We start from the raw sequence: 23190 nt of genomic DNA, 5'->3' as shown, positions 1-23190 counted from the left end.
GGCGTAGTGGGACTTTTATTTTATTTTTATTTTAATTTTTCATTTAAAAACTGTTCAACGGTGCCCCCTGGTCTGGGACCCCTCGAACCACGGACCGCCCGGATTCGAGCAGCTCGGCTGCCCCGGGGCGAGACATCTCCCACACTCTAAACCCATACTGATAGGGAATTTAGATTGTGAGCCCCAATGTGGACAGTGTTACTGATGTATGTAAAGCACTGTAGAATTAATTGCGCTGTTTAAGTGAATAAATATTATATATCTGTATTTTGTATTACAATTTTTTACTCGATTGCTTGAGGGAACCAGACATGGAAAGGCAGCCTTATTCATATCGATCTGTATAAGAACAAATCCATACCAAAATTTAAAACGTATATAAAACTATCTTCCAATTGTTTGAATTGTCCAATATTACGTTAAAGAAACACACAACGAGCCAATAATGTTTACAAAAAACGAATTATTGGTGAAGCCAGAGAGTACTATGCAGCATATAATCACTCATATCGAATCTACCTCCCCAGCAGTGCCTATGCAACAAGTGAGAAGTGTCTCATAACCAGAGGTGCAATGATCGCGTTCGCAGTGAGTGCGACCATGACCAGGACAATGCTGATGGGGGAAGTTCCAACACCAGCAGCTATTTCAGCTGGATGTCCGTCCTCGGATGCACATTTAGTGGAAATATATTGCCGTGAAAATATCCCGCACTGCAAGACATGCTGCCAGCCAATCAGAGGCCGGCAGCTGATGTCTGTCTGCAAATCACTGATGGAGCATGTCAGTGATTTCATGCATGCTGGTCAGCTTCCAGCATCTGTGCTGGCTGTGAAAGAGGATGCTGCATGTTGTGAGGACAGGTTAACCCCTTCAGCCCCGGGGCACGTTCCGTTTTTGCGTTTTTGATTTTTGCTCCCCTTCTTCCGAGAGCCGTAACTTTTTTATTTTTCCGTCAATCTTGCCATATGAGGGCTTGTTTTTTGCGAGACAAGTTGTACTTTTAAATGAAGCCATAAGTTTTACCATATGGTGTACTGGAAAACATCAAAAAAATTCCAAGTGTGGAAAAACTGCAAAAAAAGTGTGATTGCACAATAGTTTTTGGGATGTTTTATTCACGGTATTCACTATATGGTAAAACTGATGTGTGGTTATGATGCCTGAGGTCGGTGCGAGTTTGTAGACACAAAACATATATAGGTTTACTTGTATCTAAGGGGTTAAAAATTTTTTACAAGCTTGTCCAATAAAAGTGGCGTACGTTTTGCGCCATTTTCCAAAACCCGTAGAGTTCTCATTTTTTTGGGATCTATGGCTCAGTGACTGCTTATTTTTTGTGTCTCAAGCTGATGTTTCTAATGGTACTATTTTTACGCAGATGCTACGTTTTGATCGCATTTTGCATAAAACTTGCGGCGACCAAAAAACGTAATTTTGGCGTTTGGAATTTTATTGCCACTACGCCGTTTACCAATCAGATTAATTGATTTTATGTTTTGATAGATCGGGCATTTCTGAACGCGGCGATACCAAATATGTGTATATTTATTTCTTTTTTAACCCTTTAATGTTCAATGGGGGAAAAGGGGGGTGATTTGAACTTTTAGGTTTTTTTTTTTAATTTTTTAAAACTTTTTTTTACTTTTTTTTTTATTTTACTAGTTCCCCTAGGGGGCTTTAGCGATCAGCAATCCAATCGTTCTTATCTATCTGCTGATCACAGCTATACAGCTGTAAACAGCCGATGCACTCACTTCCTGCTTCCCTGGCCTCCAGGCCGGGTGAAAACGAAAGTGAAACCTCATAGCTGCAGGCGTCATCACATGACCCTGTGCTACCATGGCAACCACCGAAAGTCACGTGATTTCACTCACGTGACTTCCGGTGGGGGCGGCGGTAAGTGAAAATCTTCACCGTGCGTATATACATCTCACTGCCAGACTTTGGCAGCGAGATGTAAGGGGTTAATGTTATGGGTGGAATGCGATTCCACTCGTAACATGCAGGCACACATGTCAGCTGTTGAAAACAGCTGATATGTGTGCCGATCAACGCCGCCTGCCCGTGGCAGGGGGGCGGGGCTTAATGGGACACACTCCATGACGGATATATCCGTCCATGGTCGTGAAGGGGTTAAAGGTCAGTAGAATCATTACATTTTTTCTAAATTTGTTGAAGGAACATTATTACTGGAAGAAGCCCGGCATGGAACACATACCAGGATGGAAGACAAATACGAGTATAACTAGAAGGAGCTTAACATAAGCAAGGATGATTGACCTTAGGGAGATCAACATCCAGCACCACGGAGACACCATCACGTGTTTCTCAACGCAGTGATTCTAGAACAAGACCCCCTGGGAAAATATGCAAAACAGCACTGCCACGGAAACACCATCACATGTCTCAACGCAGGCAGGAAACTAGCCAGGTCTTTCACCGGGAAGGAACAACCACGGGAAGGGCAGTCTCCAGTCAAGGAAACCGCCTATACCAAAACATGGTATCCATCCACAGACAGCTGTTTCAGGGTATTTGCCCCTTATCAGTGTGGAGTAGGAAACTGGCTAGTGGGAGCAATGCCTAGTAAAAGACTACATAAGCAAGGATGATTGACCTTAGGGAGATCAACATCCAGCACCACGGAGACACCATCACGTGTTTCTCAACGCAGTGATTCTAGAACAAGGCCCCCTGGGGAAATATCCAAAACAGGACTGCCGCGAAAACACCATCACATGTCTCAACGCTGGCAGGAAACTAGCCAGGTCTTTCACCGGGAAGGAAAAACCACGGGAAGGGCAGTCTCCAGTCAAGGAAACCGCCTATGCCAAAACATGGTATCCATCCACAGACAGCTGTTTCGGGGTATTTGCCCCTCATCAGTGTGGAGTAGGAAACTGGCTAGTGGGAGCAATGCCTAGTAAAAAGACTACATAAGCAAGGATGATTGACCTTAGGGAGATCAACATCCAGCTACACGTAGACACCATCACGTGTTTCTCAACACAGTGATTCTAGAACAAGGCCCCCTGGGAAAATATGCAAAACAGGACTGCCGCGGAAACACCATCACATGTCGCAACGCTTGCAGGAAACTAGCCAGGTCTATCACCGGGAAGGAACAACCACGGGAAGGGCAGTCTCCAGACAAGGAAACCGCCTATGCCAAAACATGGTATCCATCCACAGACAGCTGTTTCGGTGTTTTTGCCCCTCATCAGTGTGGAGTAGGAAACTGGCTAGTGGGAGCAATGCCTAGTAAAAGACTACATAAGCAAGGATGATTGACCTTAGGGAGATCAATATCCAGCACCACGGGGACACCATCACGTGTTTCTAAACGCAGTGATTCTAGAACAAGGCCCCCTGGGAAAATATGCAAAATAGGACTGCCGCGGAAACACCATTACATGTCTCAATGCTGGCTGGCAGGCTAGCCAGTTTCCTACTTCACACTGATGACGGGCAAATACTCCAAAACAGCTGTCTGTGGATGGATACCATGTTTTGGCATAGGCGGTTTCCTTGACTGGAGACTGCCCTTCCCGTGGTTCTTCCTTCCCGGTGAAAGACCTGGCTAGTTTCCTGCCAGCGTTGAGACATGTGATGGTGTTTCCACGGCAGTCCTGTTTTGCATTGAAGGAGCTTAAGATGGGGTAGATTATACCAGGATGAGGCACATAATTTACTAGGAAGGACCTAGGATGGGGGCATTATAACAGGATGCAGGACTTATATTACGGGAAGGGTCCCAAGACAAAAAAAAATTTGCCAGGAAGCAACCCAGAAAGGAGGGTATTATACCAGGAAACAAACATTATACCAGGAAAAAAAACAGGATAAAGGACATTATTTCAGGAACTGGAGACGTTATAGCAAAAAGGAGTTCAGGATGGAGACATTATACCAGGATGGACAATATTACTAGAAGGGGCCAGAATGAAGGATATAATTACAGGAGGAAGAATGACTGATGAACATTATTACAAGAAATGGGCACAGGGTGGTGGAACTATATTACAGGAAGGAGCCAGGATCAGGAACATTATTACAGGATGGGAGACTGTTACATGAGAGGCTGAATGCATATATCTTCACCGGATTTGGAATGCTACGAGTGCCCATATATCTGACAAACATACATATTATTGGGGTCTAAGGGCATTATACCAGGAAAGACATTATACTAGGAAAGGGCCTAGAATGGAGTAAATTATACCAGAAAAGGAAAAAATTATGCTAGGAAGGAACTCAGGATGGAAAAAATTAACCCCGGAAAGGGAGACAGTATACCAGGATGGGGGACATTATTGATGGAAGGTTCCCAGGATGTGGGACATTATACCAGGGAAAGGCCCAAGGTGCAAGACAGTGTGCCCGAAAGGGGCCTAAGATGGCGGTCATTATCACATGAAAGGGACAGGATGAAGGATATTATTACATCATGAGAGCGCGAAAACGTATGTTTTCACAAGATCTGGAATGCTACAAGATCCCCTGATGAACATGCATGTGGGGTCCATGTCCAAATGCAGGTGGGGTTCACCCACTATCCTCACATTCAATGTAGCAGCACAGAGCAATTTCTTGCTGCAACCAAGCCTTTCTAATCTGCTTTATGGCACTAAAGCCACATAGCTCAGGCCTGATATTTTTTAGCACACACAGTCTCCTGCATGTTTTTTTTTTTCTACAGCCATCATCTTTGAACATGAACAAAGAATTTCCTACCTCTTATTGTTAAGAAATGCTATATTATGTAGGAAACAATAACTGCTCATGTGATGAAAGATTAAATACATATTTCATTAACATTTTCAAACTAAAGTGGTAACATTTCCTGATTTCACGTTCTCAAATTATTCCATAGCTGTTACAATACTTTAAGAGAGTAAAATACAATGGCACCCTAGAGGCAAGTAAGCTCAGGACTACTTTTTTACAATGGTAATCATTAAGGGAACAGTGGTACTTCAGTGGTGAATTTGCATTGAAAAATGATAAATGTACTGTGGAGATTTGGAAAACATTTCAGATTGAGAATTCCTCTAGTGCAACGTCTGTAATCAATGTTACAGTAAAAGAGAGACTGATTTGGGGCCTGTGTACATAATTACCATTCTGTACTCAGCATTGAAAGGAAAGTTGCTGCAGCCTTATTTTTTGCTAAATGTGTTAAAATAATATCAAAAGCAAATATGTTATGGTATTTAGGTATGCATTAAGTTAAAAACTAGTTTAAGTTCTTACCTCTAGAATGGAGAACATGGCTTCAAATTGTTTTTTCAGGATGACATGAAATTCTGATTACGGTTGATGTGTTATTGGAGGATGTAAATGAGAAGACTGGCCTTCCCAACTATCCTATGCTAATTAGACACAATTCTTCATCAACTCAACCATATTGCAAAAATTCTTTGAAGGAGTTGTACTGGATTAGAAAAACATGGCTACTTTCTTCAAAAAGTGTCCATAGCTTGTGTCTTTCAGCTCAGTTTCAGTGTAATATGGTACAAGAGGTTTATGGTTCATTATCACAACACAGAATTATCCAAAATAGAAAGCTGTGGAATATTTCCTATATTTCAAGCCATTATTGACTCTTTTCAAGCAGTAGACAATAGAAGGTAAAATTTGGGATTATAGTGTCATGCTCCCGGTCCGACCGCACCACTCACCAGCCGTCGCTCCAACGCCTCTGGTCTCTGCACCCCGTCGAACCCGCTCTCCTGCTACCCCGTCTATACCTTTTCCCCGTTGGTCCCGGCCCTGTGCCACTCACTCACTGCAGCCACCTGCGCCCCAGCTTCTTGCCTCTCCTCCTGTGATCTTGGCTCTGACTTCCGGGTTACAGCTCTCACACATGCACACTCTTAACCTAAAGGGCCAGCACAGCTGTCCGGAATATCACTAATAAGTAACTGGGTATTTAAGACTTGCTACTCCCCTTGGCGAGTGCTTGTTCAACGTGTCCCTGTAGCTTGTCTCTTGTACTAGTTGTTCAGGTCCGTCTATGTCTGTGCTTGGTGTAACTCTGTCTCTGCTTGCAGATCCCGAGTACCATTATGAGCACAAAGTCTGGCCTGATCCCAGTAACCTGCACCAGTCTTCGGTTCTGGACTTCAGGCTTATCTTGTTAACCTGCACCAGTCTCCGCCTCCGGACCTCAGCCTGATCCCGTTAACCTGCACCAGTCTCCGCTCCTGGACTTCAGCCTAATCCCTGTGACCTGCACCAGTCTCAGTTCTGGACTTCTGCCTGATCGAGTTAACCTGTACCTTGACCAGATTGGCTCCTGCATCCAGTGACTCTTGCTGATCCCGCTTCTGTCCATCTAGGCCCTCTGCGGTTACGCCTGACAGTCCCTGTATAGGGGTTCGCTCAAGGCGGCGTCGCAGGGGAGTCCGGTGCATGGTCCAGTGGGTCCACTCCCAGGACTATCCTTACATATAGCTGAATTAGCCAAGTAAATTTAGACAAGTACTTTGGAACCTGGTCATTGCAGAAATTAATGAAACTCAGAATGAGGCTGTACTTTGCAGCTTTGCGATCTGCTTAAGTACCCAATTGATCATCAGTATTAAATCATAAATAATCAATTTTATTGCATATAACATGTAAAGATGAGAGAATTGATTTGCAGGATCCCAGTCTATAAACAGTATTTCATGACTGCGGGGCAGGAGCCCTCACTTCTTACCCTGGTGACATCCATGGTTATTCTGTTGATTAGCCAAGATAGAATAACAAATTGCATGTGGCACACCTCAATCATGACATCATGACAGCTCAGCTAACAGAAAAGAGGCCATGGGTGCTGGAAATCCAGAAGCAATTTGAAGGGCTCCTGCTCAGCGATCATGAATATTAACATGGCTGCGAGACCACATACACTGATGAGCAAAATGGTAACAATAAAAAAAAACAAGAAAGCCTGCTAAACTCAAAATGGCATGTATTATAAGATGTGCACTGCTCTAAAAATTCTAAACTGCACTATTATAAATTTGAGATTTTTGGAAAAAAATTGCAATTTCTTGAGCTACCCTGCCACGTCATGGCAAATCTCTTTGGGGCAGTCCTACTCTAAATATTTAAAATGTGCCATACGGCCTCACATATGAAAAAGTAGAACTGTTTATAGCAGCACTTACCTGGTGCTTTTCAATTTCGTACCCATGACTGAATCATGGCTGTGAGCAGGACAGGCCCAAGCAAATGCTGCATGAAATAAATAGCCTGTGGACAAGGCTTGATGGCTGAATGTGAACAGCCACCAAATGCCAAAATCAAGACAGATGGAAAAACAAACCAAATTGAGGCGCACGGCAAGGTGGGGGTCAGCCACCGACCAATTCAACAAAAAAACAAGAAAGCCAGCTAAACTCAAAATGGCATGTATTATAAGATGTGCACTGCACTAAAAATGGTAACAATGTTTTGAACTTTTGACATTCAAGCTCTATATCTCCATATCCACTACAGCTTTCAGCGTGAGACTACCTTCATTTTATAGACAATCATCTTGGCTATCTCATACATAAATTTGACTTGCATCTATTTAGCATATGAATAGTTATGCAGATTCTTGTCATGTCACTATGTACTGACAACCAGCTGGTTGGTCCCTCTCCACAGGACATGGCGTCCTAACTTTCTATAAATAATTTGACATTTTGATTAATCAGAAATGAGAATAGTTTTCCAATTTGATTGTCAGTTTTAAATGAGTTTTGGCTCAGAATAGATGCAGCGTTCCTGGATTATGATATTTTATGACTTCTTTGCATGATAGAGCCTTAACTTGCATTTGTGAAGTTCTGAGTGAACTGTGTTCACAAATATTGAATTGCGAAAGTATTCCTGAGCCAATTCAGTGATGTGCATGAACAAATCATGATTCTTTTTAATGCAGTGCCACAGATGCATACCAATAGGTTCAAGCTCAGGGTATTGGGGGAGACTTCTGAGTGGGCATTTAACCAGATAATTATACTTACAACAGTGATGGCACACTCTAGTCGTTGGTTTAAGGGAACTGCAAGCAATGCAGCCATACAATATTGACCAGGAGCCTTGGCTTTGTGCACATGGATTTCTTGAGAATCTCTAAATCTTTTGATAATACTATGCACTATCAATGATATCATATTCAAAGTTTCCGCTATTTCACATTGAGGAATATTTTTCTGAAACTGTTCTACAATTTTTACACGTAGTTGATCACAGATTGGTGAACCTCAGACCTTCTTTAGTTATGAGAGACTCTGTTTTTCTTACATACAGCATACAGGTGTGTCCACAGCACCACAAGTAGAAAAATCTTTTCATCAAATAGGTACGCGGGTCTGTCTAAGGGATTCAGTTGGCCAAATCATACCAAAATAGCAGACAGCATCATAGGGGATATTTTCAATGTGATTTCATTCATCAGAACAAATGCGACGTTTTGTCCTAAAAATGTTTTTTTTCAACCATGCTTGAGAATGAACATTTGTAGGGCGAAACGTCGCATTTCTTCTGATGAATTAAATCACATTGAAAATACCCCTGGTATACTGTCTGTTATTTTGGTCTGTATTTTGAAACGTCATTACACTTAGATCAAAATTGAGCCCCAGATGTTTTTCAATGCATTTACTTATGCAGATATGTAAATCCTCACATCATGGGTACTGCGTGCTGATAGGATTATACTTTGCTGGCATCGGGATCTGGCAGTCATGTGATCACAAGTATGCAATATGCATACATGCCGCCACATTCCGACTAGCGATGGGTGAATAGTAAAATATTCGGGTTCAGATTATTTGTGGCAAATAATTAGTAATATTCATGTATTGGTACCGAATAACGAAGTTAATGCAAGTCAATGGGAAACTTTGAATATTTTTCTGGAGGAACTTGGAAGTAGGTCTGGGAAGGCTGTAAAAATGCTGCAATAGATTGAAAAGTAATGAAAGTGAATGGGAACAGCATGCTGGATGCATTTCTGACTCATAGTTGGATTCTGGGAATAATGTTGTCGGAGTATTACATCAGTTTTACGAAGTGACAATAATAGCTACAAAACCAAATTTAAATTGCATTTTACAGGTAAAATTTCCTATACAGTTTAATGACTTGTATATAAGGCAAAACAAAATAGGGAAAACAAATTCTCCCCTTTAGCCTATGTTTACATGCTTTTGTTTTTCTCATTGCTTTTAATCCTGAAAAAAGTTCACCTGGAAATTTAAAAGTAACATTTTGCTACTTTATCTGGCCATGTAGTGTGTGTGACATGGCCAGTAGAGATGAGCGAACCAGCCGTGGTTCGGCTCGAGTTCGGTTCGTCGAACGGAGGTCTCGTTCGAGTTCAGTTCGGCGAACGTTCGACGAACCGAACTCGAACCAATAGGAAATAATGGGAGGCAATCACAAACACATAAAAACGCATTATAAATGTACGCATACAGTTAATAAACATTGCCTTAACACTTACCGGTCCCCGCGATCCCTCCTGCACTCTGTCTCCTGCCGCTATTCCATCCGATGATCGCTGAATCCTCCCGGTAACCAGCACTGCCAGCAGTGATGCAGGACCTATCGTGACTTCAAAATAGCCATGTGACCAGTCACGTGGCTATTATCTCATTGACTACAGACTGGTCACATGACTGTGACGCGTCATGTAGGACCTGTCATTGCACTCTCGGGTACACGGTGCACATTTGTGTATCGCCGTGTACCGGCGACATGCTCTAGGACACGGTCGACTCCCCGTTCCGTTAGGGACCAGCTGACACAGCCGGTCATTAACGGAGATCACCGTCGGAGCCCTGTTGCTATGGTAACACGTCTGTCAGCGTTACCGCTGTTACCGCTAGCAGCATTGATCTCTCACGGAGTGAAGGCTGCACGCTACTTCCCGTGCAGCCTTCACGGAGAAAGACAGAAGACCATGGATCGTGTAGGGCTGACAGGGGGTAATAAAGATGGAGTCTCTAATGTGTCTGTGTATTTGTTTCTATTAAAGTATTTTTTCTCTGTGTGGTGTTTTTTTTTAACCCTTTATTGGAGATTCTTAATGGCCGGGTCAAACGTGCCTGACATTAAGAATCTCTGGCTTAATACTGGCTAGTAAAACAAAGCCAGTATTAACTTATGATTAATGATTACCCAACAAGCCACCCGGCTCCAGGGCTGTTGGAAGAGTTGGATACAACGCCAGATGATGGCGCTTCTATGAGAGCGCCATTTTCTGGGGCGGCTGCGGACTGAAATTCGCAGCAGAGGCGCCCAGAAACCTCGGGCTAACCTGTGCTGCGGATTCCAATCCCCAGCTGCCTAGTTGTACCTGGCTGGACACAAAAATGGGGCGAAGCCCACGTCATTTGTTTTTTAATTATTTCATGAAATAAGTGAAATAATTAAAAAAAAACGGGCTTCCCTATATTTTTGGTTCCCAGCCGGGTACAAATAGGCAACTGGGGGTTGGAGGCAGCCCATGGCTGCCTGCTGTACCTGGCTAGCATACAAAAATATGGCGAAGCCCACGTCATTTTTTTGGTGGGCAAAAAACTTCTGCATACAGTCCTGGATGGAGTATGCTGAGCTTTGTAGTTCTGCAGTTGCTGTCTGCTCTTCTCCATACAACTTGTAGAGCTGTAGGGGGAAAAAGCGCAATAGGGTCTTACCCGGTATGAGGGTAGAGAGACAGAAAGAGGTACACTCACCTGGTAGGGTTGTGAAAGTCACAACTCCTTATGATCGCATGTGAGTGCCTTTTTGTGGTTTAGCAGCGGCCCCGGAATGCAGTATATAAAATATAGGTCAGGTAAAGAGAAAACCGGTTTAAATGCCGCGCTAAAAACCACTGATGTTGTAGATGAAAAAGATTTCCTTTATTTCATAATTCTACGCGTTTCAGAGACATCTCCGTCTCCTTCCATACAGTCCATACAGACAGACAGCAGCTTCAGAACTACAAGGCTCAGCATACTTCATCCAGGACTGTATGCAGAAGTTTTTTGCCCCCTGAAAAAATTATGTGGGCTTCGCCATATTTTTGTATGCTAGCCAGGTACAGCAGGCAGGTACGGCTGCCCCCAGCCCCCAGTTGCCTATTTGTACCTGGCTGGGAACCAAAAATAAAGGGAAGCCCTTTTTTTATTATTTCATGAATTTCATGAAATAATTAGAAAACAAATGACGTAGGCTTCACCCCATTTTTGTGTCCAGCCAGGTACAACTAGGTAGCTGGGGATTGGAATCCGCAGCACAGGTTGGCCTGAGCTTTCTGGGCCCCACTGCTGCGAATTGCAGTCTGCAGCCGCCTCAGAAAATGGCACTTTCATAGAAGCGCCATCTTCTGGCGCTGTATCCAACTCTTCCAGCACCTGCCTGCTATACCTGGCTAGCATACAAAAATATGGCGAAGCTCACGTCCTTTTTTTGTAGTTTTTTTGGCAAAAAAATAAAAAATGCTTCCCTGGATTTTCCATTGCCAGTGAAGGTAACACCAAGCAGTGGGGGTTAGCAGCCAGTAGCTGCTTGGATTACCCTTAGCTAGCAATACAAAAAATGCAGCGGGAGCCCATATATATTTTTTTTAATTATTGATTTAAATAACTAAAAACAAAATGGGCTTCCCTGTATTTTGATTGCTGGACATCACAGTGCTATAAAAATAAATCTTTAAAAAAAAATGACGTAGCGCTCCGCGGTATTTTTGATTCTCAGCGCAGATAAAGCAGACAGCTATGGGTTGCCACCCCCATCTGCCTGCCGTTACCTTGGTTGGCAAAAAATACAGGGAAGCCCATTAATTTTTTCTATTTAAAAAATAGTTAAAAAAAAAATGACGTTGGGTCCCCCAATTTTTGATAGCCAGCTAGGGTAAAGCAGACGGCTGTAGCCTGAAAACCACAGCTGGCAGCTTTACAGTGGTTGGGGATCCAATGTGGAGGTCCCCCAGGCTCTTTTTTATAATTATTTTATAAATATTAATAATTACACAAAAAAAGTAGGGTCCCCCCCAAATTGGATCACCAGCCAAGGTAAAGCGGACAGCTGTGGTCTGGTATTCTCAGGGTGGGAAGGTCCATAGTTATTGGGCCTTCACAGCCTAAAAATAGCAGGCCGCAGGCACCCCAGACGTGGCGCATCCACTAGATGCGCCAATCCTGGCGCTTCACCCCAGCTCATCCCGTGCCCTGGTGCAGTGGCAAACGGGGTACTAAATTGGGTTGATACTAGCTGTAAAGTCACCTGAGATAAAGCCCAGCAGTTTGTGATGTCATGGCGTCTATTAGATACCCAACATCATAAACTGTCAGTACTAGCAAAAAAAAAATCGACAAAAGAAATTTATTTGAAAAAACAGTCCCCAAAACATTTCCTCTTTCACCAATTTCTTGTAAGAAAAAAAATAAAGGGGTCCCACGACGACTCTGGACCGTCTAGAATATGGGGGGGGAGAGACCCAGGGAACGTATCCCCCATTTTCTAGGAGTGCGGACCCTTCATGTGAGGAGTGTGGGTGCAATGAATCTGCACTCACTCTCCCCGGGTCCACAACAGCAGAGTCCATGTCGTAATGGTTGCTACCAAAGCTGCAATGCCCTGCTCATGAGGTAAGGGCATGTCTAATCAGGAGAACTATTCTACATTTCCAAATATTGGTATTTGCTGATATTATTGCTATTCCACCTACTATATATTGGGGATAGGATCTTGGAGATGGAATACCCCTTTAAGTCCAGTTATCCAGCTGAATGAATACTTAACAACAGAGCTCGCTATTTAGATGTGTTTTCTTGTGGCGTATAACGGACTCTCATGTTTGGTAGTCGTTCAGCAGGGAAACTATAAAAGCAAATCCCTCCATTTGGAAATGTAGTATATAGCTCTCCTGATCAATTATGTTCCTTACCTCATGAGCAGGGCATTGCAGTAATAATAATAATTTATTCATTTATATAACGTTATTAATTCCATAGCGCTGTATGTCTTTGGAGTGTGGGAGGAAACCGGAGTACCCGGAGGAAACCCACGCAAACACGGGGAGAACATACAAACTCCTTGCAGATGGTGCCCATGGTGAGAACTGAACCCAGGACCTCAGTGCTGCAAGACTGCAGTGCTAACCACTGAGCCACCGTGCCACCCATTTAGCTTACAGATGCATAACCACCACTCACTGTGTCTGAACACAGGAAGCTGAGCTGACAGCCGCTCTGTGCATGCGGCAGCGTCTATTGTGAAGGAGAGGGCCGTGGGGGGATCAACGCTGCACAGGTACCGTGGGACACCGGGGAACACCGATGGGGTTATAGGGGGTGACCTGGCAGGGCCTGGGGAGGAGTTTGGTACATGGCACATGCGACAGAAATCAGAGGAGTAGGGTGAATGCGGCCAGCGCGCTGCTGTGCGCGCGGCCATCTTGGATTTCTGGGAGGGCATCAGGGGGGGCACTTTGGCAACACCGGGGGACCGGGGAGGAGATTTATCATGTTTGTTCATGCCAGATGGGAGATAAATAATTTTTTACCGACACTGTCATTTACTGTAACGTGATCATCGGTGTACGGTGTATACCTGTGATCACGTGAGCTGGGACCGGAAAAAACGTCCTGAATCATGATCTCCAGGGTCTCAGCTAGCCCTGAAACCCCGGAGAGTTTCTGACGTTGGGGGGGCGCTATTCAGTTATTTCTGCCTGCTGTTTATAAACGGCAGACCAGAATAAGGCTACATTCACACAACCAATCCATTTTTGTGGTCTGCAAAAAACAGTCCGTTTTTTTCACGGGTGCATCCGTGTGGCATCCGTTTCCGTTCCGTAGACGGTCCATATGTCATCTGTTTGTCATCCGTGTGCCTTCTGTTTTTTTTGTGTACTGCAAAAAATCTGAAGGAGGGAAAATACATAAATTTACCCAGGATCCATAGCTTCATCCTACATGAGGCAGTCACATGTTCACTCCAGTGCCATTTTCTACTGCTTTTCACAGCGTAGAGCGCTCTGGTGATTTTCTTTTGCTTGTACACTTCATATCAGTCTTTTCTGTCATTATAATGTCAGAAAGACACATAATGTCCCACTCTCCTGCATTTTGTAATTTTGCACCCTTTGGTGCCTTTCATGTGGCACTAAAGGGTGCTTAGCTTTGTATTTAGCCAAAAAAATGAAAACAAAATGACGTAGGGTTCCCCCTATTTTTGTAGCCAGCTAGGGTAAAGCAGACGGCTGCAGCCTGCAGACCACAGCTGGCAGCCTCACCTTGGCTGGTAATCTAAAACTGAGGGCACCCCACGCTGTTATTTTAAATTAAATAAATAATTAAAAAAAAAAAACATGTAGGGGTCCCCCCAAAATTGGATCACCAGCCAAGGTAAAGCAGACAGCTGGGGTCTGATATTCTCAGACTAGGGAGGTCTATGGTTATTGGACTCTCCCCAGCCTAAAAATAGCAGGCCGCAGCCGCCCCAGAAGTGGCGCATCCATTAGATGCGCCAATCCTAGTGCTTCGCCCCAGCTCATCCCGTGTCCTGGTGCTGTGGCAAACGGGGTAATATATGGGGTTAATACCAGATGTGTAATGTCACCTTCCACCAAGCCCTGGGGTTGGTGAGGTCAGGCGTCTATCAGATACCCGACATCACCCAGTCAGTAATAAAAAAAAATCGACGACAAACACATTTCTATTTGAAAAAACACTCCCCAATACATTCCCTCTTTAACCAATTTATTAGAAAGAAAAACAAATCCAGGTCTGCTGTAATCCGAGGGGTTCCCATGACGATCCACACTGTCCCAGTCAATGAAGAGCAGGATGTTCCCCATTGGCTGGGAGAGCAATGCAGTGACCTGAGCTAACATCAATGGGTCAGCCCAGGTCACTGCAGGGGATGACAAGTGCTGCTGTCAGCGAGGTACATTACCTGCGCTGATCTCCTGCACACTGACTTCAATCATCTTCACAGCCAAGTATCGCGAGCGTCCCGTGACGTCACCGCTAGTCAGTCTCGGGTCGGAAGCGAGAGAAGGTGATGTGACAAGCGGCGGTCATGGAGGACAGTGACAGCGCTGAGGTCGGGACTTCATCACCGCAGGTAAGCCAAGCAGGACCATGTGTGCAGAGTGCCAGGTGGGCGGAGCCTAGCGGGGCAATGTGGGCAGAGTGCCAGGTGGGCGGAGCATACCGGGACCATGTGTGCAGAGTGACAGGTGGGCGGAGCCTAGCGGGGTAATGTGTGCAGAGTGTCAGGTGGATGGAGCCTAGCGGGACGATGTGTGCAGAGTGCCAGGTGGGCGGAGCCTAGCGGGACCATGTGTGCAGAGTGCCAGGTGGGCGGAGCATACCGGGACCATGTGTGCAGAGTGACAGGTGGGCGGAGCCTAGCAGGACCATGTGTGCAGAGTGCCAGGTGGGCGGAGCCTAGCGGGGTAATGTGTGCAGAGTGACAGGTGGGCGGAGCCTAGCGGGGCAATGTGTGCAGAGTGCCAGGTGGGCGGAGCATACCGGGACCATATGTGCAGAGTGACAGGTGGGCGGAGCCTAGCGGGACCATGTGTGCATAGTGACAGGTGGGCAGAGCCTAGTGGGGTAATGTGTGCAGAGTGACAGGTGGGCGGAGCCTAGCGGGACCATGTGTGCAGAGTGCCAGGTGGGCGGAGCATACCGGGACCATGTGTGCAGAGTGACAGGTGGGCGGAGCTTATCGGGACAATGTGTGCAGAGTGCCAGGTGGGCGGAGCCTAGCGGGACCATATGTGCAGAGTGACAGGTGAGCGGAGCCTAGCGGGACCATATGTGCAGAGTGACCGGTGGGCGGAGCCTAGCGGGACCATATGTGCAGAGTGACCGGTGGGCGGAGCCTTGCGGAACCATGTGTGCAGAGTGCCAGGTGGGCGGAGCCTAGCGGGACCATGTGTGCAGAGTGACAGGTGGGCGAAGCCATGTGTGCTGGCGGCGGAGTGCAAAGTGGGTGGAGCCTAGCGGGGTCATGTGACGCTGAGGACATCAGTCTCGTGGACTGCTTGGCTGGGGACAGGTGAGTGTGTGTGTGTGTGTGTGTTTATGTGTACATGCCGCGTGCAGGAGGGGGCAGAGTGAGCAGAGCGGGGAAGTGTGGGCTTCCTGCACGTAACTAGGATAAATATCGGGTTACTAACCAAAGCGCTGTGCTTGGATACCCGATGTTTATCTTGGTTACCAGCTTCTGGCAGGCTGCCAGCGATGGATCCTGCACACTGTAGCTATAAGAAACCCTGCTTTTTGCTGCTAGAACCGTTCTCGAACGTAACTAGAACTATCGAGCTTTAGCAAAAAGCTCGAGTTCTAGTTCGATCTAGAACACCCCCCAAAATCACTCGAACCGTGAACTGGAGAACCGCGAACCGCGCTCAACTCTAATGGCCAGACACCTCCTGTTTAATTTTGGAAAATCCAGCCCTGGTTCAATTTTAGAAGAGTCAGTCTGTCTGCATCTCCCTGTAGAAGGCGGTTGTGCCTATATTTTATGATGGCCCCAGCGGCACTAAAAACCCACTCAAATAACACACTAGAGGCAGAGCAGGCCAGCCCCTTCAAGGCATACAAGAAAAGAAGAATTTGTGCCACATTTCCAGCTTGGACACCCAATAGTTATATGGCACTGAGGAATCACATACAATGCTGGTGCAGTCACCTACATACTCCTTCACCATCTTCGTCAACCTCTCCTTGGCAGAGTATCCCACACAGCCATACCGTGGTGCTGGAAGGATTTCAGGAAAATGTCAAATGTCTTGTACATTGTGGCCCTTCCTGTATTGCCCCTGCCGGTGTTGCACCTGGTCCATATGTCTCGCCTCTGTAATATTTGGTTGGCCAAAGAAGCATTGTCTGAGGGAAGTGATTTGAGCAATTGTTCAATATTGGCCTTCTGGTATTGTTGCATTTTATTAGCCCTTTCTGGCACTGGAAAGAGAGATGGAAATTTCTCCTTGTACCATGGGTCGAGATAGTCACACCACCAGTATTTGCTGGTGGCCAAAATGCATATCTTGTGATGGTCTTGGAAAAGGCAATATGACATGAACTTGTGCTAGACTACCAAGAAGCAATCTTTCATTGTCCTCACCAGGATGAAGAGCATTCAACATCTCCTCCTCCTGTCTCTCCTCCTCTTCAGGCCAGCCACTGTGAACAGACAAGGTGCTGTTGTTGGTAGTTCCCTCTGTAGTGCAGAAAAGCAACTACTGTTCCTCCTCCTCCTCAGCAGCCTCCTCATCCTAATTATCACCCAATTTGAGCTGAGAAGATGTCATGAGACTGGGCTGGGTAGTATCACCTAGTGTAAGTTCTTGCTCTACAGCCACCTGCTTGGTATGCAAAGCTTCCTATTTCAGAATGAACATTTCAGTAGACACAGCAGTGGGATGGTTAGGCTGCTTATGGAGTCATCACCGCTCACCATCTTGCTGGAGTCCTCAAAGTTATGGAGAACCTCACAAATGTCAGATATCCATGACCTTTCTGCAAGTTGTTATGTGCTGAGACTGATCGGAAGTTCAACGGATGTGTTGGAGCTGGTAATCAACTACTGCCCTCTGCTGCTCACTAAGCCTTGCCAACATGGGTAATGTTGAGTTCTGTCTTTATTAAATGTCATTTTGTCTTCAGGACTTTCAGTAAAAAATAGCCAGACTGGGGAACACTGAACCTTTAGCCTATGATCTGGCCACGTGGGGGTGCTCTGGGGAACAGTTGACCTCCATCCTCCTCTGGTCAGCCCACTGCCTCTTCCTGCCTGTGTGGTGCTATGAATGCTTCCCCCTTCGTGCTGCTGCGCTCACTACTATGTGTGCCACCTTCCCAGGTTTGGTCATTGGCTTCTTGAAATACCACCACATCTTCCACTTCTTCAATCTGATCCTTCTCCTGAGTTATGCTCTTAATCTGACTTGGTGGTAACTGTGTCTTATCATCATCCACCTCTTGAGACAGTAATTGCTGTTCCCCACCCCTGGCTTCTTCTGACCATAGCTGCTCAAATATTTGTGAATCACTGCTCACAACCTTCTTATGTCCCTATTGAAAAGTGCTGAGAGTCCAGAAGAAGCCATAAATAAAAAGGGAAAAAGTGACTCGGAATGTCCAAGTGTGGGGTGGTTTGTTTTCTGCCACTCATCATGGTGGGAGGAATGAGGATCAGGATGAGGATTATGTGGTCCAGCCTCTAAGATAGTGAGACTGGACCATGTGGAAGACAAGGTGGCGCTGGTAAAAAGATTGGAAGCATTATCTGCCATCCAACCTACAACCTGCTCGCACTGTTCTGGTTTCAACAGTTGTGTTTTGCGCCCCCAACAATTTGGGACAGGAATAGCATTTTAGCACGCCCCTGTGGACATACTAACATGTTAAGAGGGCGGCTAGTCGGGGGAAGTAATGCCCTCACGAATAGTTTCTGGCTTCATTAGACTATTATAAAGAATCTTTAGAAATACTTTTTCTAAAGATCTCTTTATCTATGCTAGTATACAAAGGGATGATTAGGCAGGGATTAGCAATATGCACCCAGAACTGCTTGTGGTTCTGGGTGCATATTGCACCTGACAGGTTCTCTTTAAAACAATCAACCCTGCCTAAATTCCTTTTTATACAATTTTTACCCTACCATGATATCTCACCCTGCACAATACTCAGCTTGTGATGCTGCCCTGAAATGGCTGCTTGTTGAATTTTAAAGCAGGTCCTGCCACGCACTAACCCTATCCCTTTTCCAACAGCTGCTCTCCCTATTCTAGCCCTGGATGAAATGCACCGAAGATGGTGTTTGCGGGTCTTATATAGACTTGCTGACGTGATCCGGCCAGCCAATAACAGTAATGCCAGTAGCAAAGATGGTACGGCATTACTGTGGTTGGCAAGAAATCCCAGTATGTTTAGTGGCTGAATATCACGAGTCAAACATGTGGGGAGGAGACTCAAATCTTAAAAAGCATGAAGGAAAAAATTCACCGAGTAACGGATATTGTGAATACTGTACTATTCGTGCGACTATTCCGACTAGAGTGGGCATTGACTTTACAGAAATCTATTAATGGGATTAAAAAAAAGATAGATAGATAGATAAATAGATAAATAGATAGATACAGTGCCTACAAGTAGTATTCAACCGCCTGCAGATTTAGCAGGTTTACACATTCGGAATTAACTTGGCATTGTGACATTTGGACTGTAGATCAGCCTGGAAGTGTGAAATGCACTGCAGCAAAAAAGAATGTTATTTCTTTTTTTATTTTTTTTTTTAAATTGTGAAAAGTTTATTCAGAGGGTCATTTATTATTCAACCCCTCAAACCACCAGAATTCTGTTTGGTTCCCCTAAAGTATTAAGAAGTATTTCAGGCACAAAGAACAATGAGCTTCACATGTTCGGATTAATTATCTCTTTTTCCAGCCTTTTCTGACTAATTAAGACCCTCCCCAAACTTGTGAACAGCACTCATACTTGGTCAACATGGGAAAGACAAAGGAGCATTCCAAGGCCATCAGAGACAAGATCGTGGAGGGTCACAAGGCTGGCAAGGGGTACAAAACCCTTTCCAAGGAGTTTGGCCTACCTGTCTCCACTGTTGGGAGCATCATCCGGAAGTGGTAGGCTTATGGAACTACTGTTAGCCTTCCACGGCCTGGACAGCCTTTCAAAGTTTCCACCCGTGCCGAGGCCAGGCTTGTCCGAAGAGTCAAGGCTAACCCAAGGACAACAAGGAAGGAGCTCCGGGAACATCTCATGGCAGTGGGGACATTGGTTTCAGTCAATACCATAAGTAACGTACTCCACCGCAATGGTCTCCGTTCCAGACGAGCCCATAAGGTACCTTTACTTTCAAAGCGTCATGTCAAGGCTCGTCTACAGTTTGCTCATGATCACTTGGAGGACTCTGAGACAGACTGGTTCAAGGTTCTCTGGTCTGATGAGACCAAGATCGAGATCTTTGGTGCCAACCACACACGTGACATTTGGAGACTGGATGGCACTGCATACGACCCCAAGAATACCATCCCTACAGTCAAGCATGGTGGTGGCAGCATCATACTGTGGGGCTGTTTCTCAGCCAAGGGGCCTGGCCATCTGGTCCGCATCCATGGGAAGATGGATAGCACGGCCTACCTGGAGATTTTGGCCAAGAACCTCCGCTCCTCCATCAAGGATCTTAAGATGGGTCGTCATTTCATCTTCCAACAAGACAACGACCCAAAGCACACAGCCAAGAAAACCAAGGCCTGGTTCAAGAGGGAAAAAATCAAGGTGTTGCAGTGGCCTAGTCAGTCTCCTGACCTTAACCCAATTGAAAACTTGTGGAAGGAGCTCAAGATTAAAGTCCACATGAGACACCCAAAGAACCTAGATAACTTGGAGAAGATCTGCATGGAGGAGTGGGCCAAGATAACTCCAGAGACCTGTGGCGGCCTGATCAGGTCTTATAAAAGACGATTATTAGCTGTAATTGCAAACAAGGGTTATTCCACAAAATATTAAACCTAGGGGTTGAATAATAATTGACCCACACTTTTATGTTGAAAATTTATTAAAATTTAACTGAGCAACATAACTTGTTGGTTTGTAAGATTTATGCATCTGTTAATAAATCCTGCTCTTGTTTGAAGTTTGCAGGCTCTAACTTATTTGCATCTTATCAAACCTGCTAAATCTGCAAGGGGTTGAATACTACTTGTAGGCACTGTAGATACAAAAAAATGTAGGCAGTACACAAAATATTTCAGAAGCAAAAAAGAAGTGGTTTATGGGCCAATGTGAAAAATGGTAATGTTTCGGTTCATTAACAAATCAGCCTTTGTCAAGATATTTTTTTAAGTAGTGCTTACATTTTATGGATAAACTAATAAGCTGTTGGGCTTCAACTGGTGGGCTTCCACCAACTAAATAGGAATTGTGCTGCTTGTTTCTCTTGTTTTTGTAGAAAGGGAGAACGATAGATAGATAGATAGATAGATAGATAGATAGATAGATAGATAGATAGATAGATAGATAGATAGATAGATTGTTGGAAGTAATACAATAATAAGCATAATAATTTTAACTATGATGAAAATAACAATAATATTAATTTATTTTTATTTTAACCAATTATACAACAGGTTGGTTCTCAAAATGTTGCTTTTTCTTTTCATTTTTAGTCTATTTTTACTTTTCTCTTGTCTTTGAACTTTCTCCTTTATATAGTATTGAGCTAAAGTAATGCTGGATACTATATGCATGTTATAGGATTTCAAGGGGACCTTTTATGAAGCAGTACTTATTTGCATGCACTAAAAGACCTGAGAGGCATATGAGAGGAAGATGAAAAGGAAAAAGTCATATTCCCTGCAGAAGCTGAAGACTTGGAAGGCATTTTAACAATGGCTAAAGTTCAAAAGGTGGAAAAAGCTCTTTACACAAAGAAACAGCCAACATACTTCAAGTTAAGATATTTAAAAATTTGGTATAGAATATTGGCATAAAGCTCTCTATCATATATATGTGTGTGTACTGTGTGTTTGGGTGTTTGTAAGTATCCACATGCATGAGAACATAAAAATACATTATGTATATACAGTGAGAGTATGAGAGGGAAAGAGATCAGTGAAATAGTAAAAGGAGCATTTCACCTTTGCAAAAAACACTAGCAAAACAATAAATATTTATTGCAATAAATACATAAATATTCTTAGACCCTAACTCCCTCCTATTCTCTATGATTTTTTTTAACAATGAAACATATAAGTAATGTACTTGAATATTTCACCTGAACTTTTAGTCATATTGCTTAGTGGCCAGATGTCCAAGTAATTGCTGCCACGTATCTTACATTTGGAAGGAGTTTTAAAAATGCGGCTCCGACATAGTCCACATGCAGGTCCCATGATGTTCCTTGACTCAGTCGCCCAGCGTTTGCAGCCTCTTTTAGAGAACAAAGCCTCATAGGCTGTAACAGCAGCGTGAGACCTGGCAGTGACTGCTGTTATAGCCTATGGGGTTAATTCTCTGAACAAGGCTCAATACGCTGGGCGACTGAGTCAGGGATTGTTGTGGGAACTCCATGTGGACTACGTCAGAGCTGCATGTCAGTTCTTTTGGAAAACAAAGAAAAGAAGCAACTGTGTTTTGTCCTTATTTCTTCAATTCTCTCTTTTTATATCCTTTTCCCATGACCAACAATCCACATTTATTCTTAAATAAGATATCAACATTTATTCAAATCTAGTCATGTCATCACATTCTGTAACATTAAGATTTTGTGTTAATCCTATTACTGGTTCAGATGCATATTTTCTTATCCGATCTGCTATTATCGTGATACAGAACTAGTCCTATAGTGGTGGGTACATTCCATATTTAGGGTTTAAATTACCTGCTTACATATTATTCTTTATGTACTGCTAAGTTTATGCCCAAAAGAAAGACACCTAATAAAAGAATCAGGGGCGTAACGACCGCGGTCGCAGAGGTCGCCACTGCGACCGGGCCCGCAGGGTTATAGGGGCCCGGCAGCCGCTCTGCAGAGCCGGCTGCCGGGCCCCTATGTGTAGTGCCGCTGTGTAGTGGCCGGCCTGTGAGAGGGGCTCTCTGACCTGCGGCAGAGCAGAAGTGCTCCTGCACAGCACACGGAATCCATCCTTCCAGGACCTGCGATGATGTCACGCCCATGTGACTGTGTGGGCGGAGACACAGGATGCCGGGGAGAAAGCAAGATACTGAATCCTGAACGATTTTGGACATGAGGGGGCTGCAGGGTGAGTGGCAGATGAGGGCTGCAGACTGTGACAGAAGGTTGTGAAGGGGTGCAGAGTGTTTGAGAGGGGTAAGTTGAGGTACAGGCAGCAGGGTGTGAGACATATGAGGGTGTAGTGTGTGTGATATGGGGGGTGCAGGCTGTATGGGGAGCAGGGGTGTGACATATGGGGGCAGGGGCGTAACTACCGCGGTCCTAGGGGTCGGAAGGAGAAGAGAGGTACTTGTTTTTTTATTTTGCTGGCTGCATGACACATGGAAACCCTGGTGGGGCTGGCTGCATGACACAGAGGCCCTGGGGGGGGGCTGGCTGCATGACACCTGGGGGTACTGGCTGCATTACACATGGAGGCCCAAAGGGGGGGGGGGGCTGGCTGCATGACACCTGGGGCTACTGGCTGCATGACACATG

The sequence above is a fragment of the Anomaloglossus baeobatrachus genome, chromosome 1, assembly GCF_048569485.1.
Source record: "Anomaloglossus baeobatrachus isolate aAnoBae1 chromosome 1, aAnoBae1.hap1, whole genome shotgun sequence".
Lineage (NCBI taxonomy): Eukaryota > Metazoa > Chordata > Amphibia > Anura > Aromobatidae > Anomaloglossus > Anomaloglossus baeobatrachus.
Note: the sequence above shows the minus strand (reverse complement) of the source record.